The sequence below is a fragment of the Schistocerca americana genome, unplaced genomic scaffold, assembly GCF_021461395.2.
Source record: "Schistocerca americana isolate TAMUIC-IGC-003095 unplaced genomic scaffold, iqSchAmer2.1 HiC_scaffold_1351, whole genome shotgun sequence".
Taxonomy (NCBI): domain Eukaryota; kingdom Metazoa; phylum Arthropoda; class Insecta; order Orthoptera; family Acrididae; genus Schistocerca; species Schistocerca americana.
Genome location: NW_025725429.1, coordinates 10,001 through 15,000, shown reverse-complemented (window position 1 = coordinate 15,000; position 5,000 = coordinate 10,001). Strand labels below are relative to the sequence as shown.

The following is a 5,000-nucleotide window of genomic DNA, read 5'->3' as shown; positions in this document are numbered from 1 at the left end:
GGCTGGCATCGTTTATGGTTAGAACTAGGGCGGTATCTGATCGCCTTCGAACCTCTAACTTTCGTTCTTGATTAATGAAAACATACTTGGCAAATGCTTTCGCTTCTGTTCGTCTTGCGACGATCCAAGAATTTCACCTCTAACGTCGCAATACGAATGCCCCCGCCTGTCCCTATTAATCATTACCTCGGGTTCCGAAAACCAACAAAATAGAACCGAGGTCCTATTCCATTATTCCATGCACACAGTATTCAGGCGGGCTTGCCTGCTTTAAGCACTCTAATTTGTTCAAAGTAAACGTGCCGGCCCACCGAGACACTCACTCAAGAGCACCCTGGTAGGATTGCAACGGGGTCCGCCTCGGGACGCACGAGCACGCACGAGGCGCGTCGCACGCCTTCAGCTCGCCCCACCGGCAGGACGTCCCACGATACAAGCCAGTTAAACACCGACGGGCGGTGAACCAACAGCGTGGGACACAAATCCAACTACGAGCTTTTTAACCGCAACAACTTTAATATACGCTATTGGAGCTGGAATTACCGCGGCTGCTGGCACCAGACTTGCCCTCCAATAGATACTCGTTAAAGGATTTAAAGTGTACTCATTCCGATTACGGGGCCTCGGATGAGTCCCGTATCGTTATTTTTCGTCACTACCTCCCCGTGCCGGGAGTGGGTAATTTGCGCGCCTGCTGCCTTCCTTGGATGTGGTAGCCGTTTCTCAGGCTCCCTCTCCGGAATCGAACCCTGATTCCCCGTTACCCGTTACAACCATGGTAGGCGCAGAACCTACCATCGACAGTTGATAAGGCAGACATTTGAAAGATGCGTCGCCGGTACGAGGACCGTGCGATCAGCCCAAAGTTATTCAGAGTCACCAAGGCAAACGGACCGGACGAGCCGACCGATTGGTTTTGATCTAATAAAAGCGTCCCTTCCATCTCTGGTCGGGACTCTGTTTGCATGTATTAGCTCTAGAATTACCACAGTTATCCAAGTAACGTGGGTACGATCTAAGGAACCATAACTGATTTAATGAGCCATTCGCGGTTTCACCTTAATGCGGCTTGTACTGAGACATGCATGGCTTAATCTTTGAGACAAGCATATGACTACTGGCAGGATCAACCAGGGAGCTGCGTCAACTAGAGCTGAGCAGCCGGCCGCCCGGGAGTGTGTCCCGGGGGCCCGCGCGAACACGCAAGCGTCCGCTCAATTATTCTGCAAACAGGAGGAGGCTGAGCTCCCCTGCACAATACACCTCGAAACCCTCTCAGGTCCCGGCGGCGCGCAGCGCCGTCCTAAGTACTTGGTCGGGTTCGAGAGAGGCGCAATCGCCCGGAGTTTGGCGAGTAGACGCTTTAGGTGCGACCACCCGTGCTCCCAACTGAGCTTGCCGCTGCCGACAGAGGCCCGGGAGCGTGCTGTCGTGGCATTGCCGGCGGGAGACAACACGCGCCACCTACGGTGGCCGGCAGCTCCAACGCCAGCGCCACAGAAGGACAAAAGCCCCACTTGGGTGCCGAAGCGAACTCTCCCAGCACAGCGCACGCGCCAACACGTCCGCACAGCTGCGATACAATCCACCTGCGAGAACCGCAGAGGCGACCGAGCAGCAGACGGCGTCGCGGCGCCGAGCGCCGGGCGGCGGCGCATCCTCAGCGCACACAGTCCTCAATCGGACCAGCACACTGCAGATGTCCACCGCGCTTCGCACCGGGCCCGCGAGGACCTACTTTGGCCGCACGGCGCCGCGTGCAGGGTGCGCCGGCGCGCAGCTGCGCCGCCTGCCGCCTCCGTCGGCCGGCGCGCCTGCCACTGGCCGCCCCCACCAGCCGGCTGTAGCGCGTGCGCCCACGCACCGCGCGGCCAGCACGCCGGAAGGCCCCCCCTCACCGGCCGGGGACGGTCCCACCCAGCCACCGCCGCGTATCGCTTCACACCCACATGCCATTCACGTTCGTGGGCATGGTGGGTATCGCTGAAACAACCGGTTGGTAGCTCAACCGATCGTCGCCATCACTGATTCACCTCTAGCGAGAACAACCGCACCACAACGGTTTACCAGTTCTTCATTTGCGTAACGTCACCAGCAAACGTAGACGTCCATCGCCATTTGCAAATTCAACGATTGTTGCATGCCTGTGTCAGGTGTCACGACACACTATGTCTGCCCACATACACGCAACAACATGTGCACGCTTCGCGAACACGTGGAAGGTGGCCCCCGTACGTATGCGATGTCCATTGCGCGAACGACTGTCAACCGGCCTCTGTCGCATGTCGCAGATGTGGAACGCAGTGCACCATGCTATCACGGTGTGTGAGAAGAGACGACTACGTCTGACAACACGCGCCACTACATCAACAGACGGCTCATGCTGATCGCCATCCACGGCATACCATACTGCAATCCAGCTCTTATAGGGAGACGACACGTAGCTGAGTGCACAATATTTGGACCGTATGGTTCGCCGTTGTTGGCGCAGTCGTGGTACGGTCACACATGTACCACGATGTATCATTCAGTACATGAGGACCAATGTGCGGTACAGTGTGTGATTTGGACGTACAACATCAGCGGACAGTTGCCACAAGCCGTACCACAACGTAGGCTGTGCTTCGCCATGCGAATGCCAATGAACAACTGCGAAGGGCATTGAGCATGTACGTCCTGCCGCCATCCGCATTACAGTGTATAGCTGCAAGGTGTTTAACATGAAGCGATACTCTGGGGACCGGGCAGTGCGAGTAGCAAACTATATTGCGGGGGTTGCAGTTAGGCAACACTACACTAATTTAACGCGTCGTATGACAATTACAGAGCAGGTTAAGGCCCAACGTGTGTTGGGTTAAGGCCCAACGTGTGTTGGGTTAAGGCCCAACGTGTGTTGGGTTAAGGCCCAACGTGTGTTGGGTTAAGGCCCAACGTGTGTTGGGTTAAGGCCCAACGTGTGTTGGGTTAAGGCCCAACGTGTGTTGGGTTAAGGCCCAACGTGTGTTGGGTTAAGGCCCAACGTGTGTTGGGTTAAGGCCCAACGTGTGTTGGGTTAAGGCCCAACGTGTGTTGGGTTAAGGCCCAACGTGTGTTGGGTTAAGGCCCAACGTGTGTTGGGTTAAGGCCCAACGTGTGTTGGGTTAAGGCCCAACGTGTGTTGGGTTAAGGCCCAACGTGTGTTGGGTTAAGGCCCAACGTGTGTTGGGTTAAGGCCCAACGTGTGTTGGGTTAAGGCCCAACGTGTGTTGGGTTAAGGCCCAACGTGTGTTGGGTTAAGGCCCAACGTGTGTTGGGTTAAGGCCCAACGTGTGTTGGGTTAAGGCCCAACGTGTGTTGGGTTAAGGCCCAACGTGTGTTGGGTTAAGGCCCAACGTGTGTTGGGTTAAGGCGCAACATAGGTTAGGTTAAGGCGCAACATAGGTTAGGTTAAGGCGCAACATAGGTTAGGTTAAGGCGCAACATAGGTTAGGTTAAGGCGCAACATAGGTTAGGTTAAGGCGCAACATAGGTTAGGTTACGGCGCAACATAGGTTAGGTTAAGGCGCAACATAGGTTAGGTTAAGGCGCAACATAGGTTAGGTTACGGCGCAACATAGGTTAGGTTAAGGCGCAACATAGGTTAGGTTAAGGCGCAACATAGGTTAGGTTAAGGCGCAACATAGGTTAGGTTAAGGCGCAACATAGGTTAGGTTAAGGCGCAACATAGGTTAGGTTAAGGCGCAACATAGGTTAGGTTAAGGCGCAACATAGGTTAGGTTAAGGCGCAACATAGGTTAGGTTACGGCGCAACATAGGTTAGGTTAAGGCGCAACATAGGTTAGGTTAAGGCGCAACATAGGTTAGGTTAAGGCGCAACATAGGTTAGGTTATGGCGCAACATAGGTTAGGTTACGGCGCAACATAGGTTAGGTTACGGCGCAACATAGGTTAGGTTAAGGCGCAACATAGGTTAGGTTAAGGCGCAACATAGGTTAGGTTAAGGCGCAACATAGGTTAGGTTAAGGCGCAACATAGGTTAGGTTAAGGCGCAACATAGGTTAGGTTAAGGCGCAACATAGGTTAGGTTAAGGCGCAACATAGGTTAGGTTAAGGCGCAACATGGGTTAGGTTAAGGCGCAACATGGGTTAGGTTAAGGCGCAACATGGGTTAGGTTAAGGCGCAACATGGGTTAGGTTAAGGCGCAACATGGGTTAGGTTAAGGCGCAACATGGGTTAGGTTAAGGCGCAACATGGGTTAGGTTAAGGCGCAACATGGGTTAGGTTAAGGCGCAACATGGGTTAGGTTAAGGCGCAACATGGGTTAGGTTAAGGCGCAACATGGGTTAGGTTAAGGCGCAACATGGGTTAGGTTAAGGCGCAACATGGGTTAGGTTAAGGTACAATATGGGTTAGGTTAAGGTACAATATGGGTTAGGTTAAGGTACAATATGGGTTAGGTTAAGGTACAATATGGGTTAGGTTAAGGTACAATATGGGTTAGGTTAAGGTACAATATGGGTTAGGTTAAGGTACAATATGGGTTAGGTTAAGGTACAATATGGGTTAGGTTAAGGTACAATACGGGTTAGGTTAAGGTACAATACGGGTTAGGTTAAGGTACAATACGGGTTAGGTTAAGGTACAATACGGGTTAGGTTAAGGTACAATACGGGTTAGGTTAAGGTACAATACGGGTTAGGTTAAGGCACTTGGGGGGGGGGGGGGGGGGCCCGGTTTGTTGATTGTGATTATCGTAAGTAAATGACTGCGGCATCATCTGATTTGCCACGTCAGGGTGCACCTTTGGCTCATAACAGGCGGCGCTCTGATTCCATGCTTGTGGCAGACCTGTGTCTTTCATTCCTGCCATTGTTTGTGTGGTGTGACAGGAGGCAGTATTGTGATGTTGGGTGCACCCCTGTCTGGGACATGTGTGGGTGTTGGTGGCTTAGCTGAGCAATGGTGGTTGTCGGAAGGGTGGGATATTCTGTTTTCCGAGTGGACCTCCCGGTCTGGTTAT

General features: G+C 53.3%; 1 non-coding gene across 1 annotated transcript in view; it reads right to left on the bottom strand.

Moving 5' to 3' along the window:
- The window catches only part of LOC124565941, a 1,910-nt gene extending 773 nt beyond the window's left edge, over positions 1–1,137 (bottom strand). Inside the window, exon 1 of the ribosomal RNA XR_006970708.1 lies at positions 1–1,137. This exon is cut by the window's left edge and continues 773 nt beyond it. This is a non-coding gene — a ribosomal RNA (small subunit ribosomal RNA).
- Between the last annotated feature and the right edge of the window lie 3,863 nt (positions 1,138–5,000).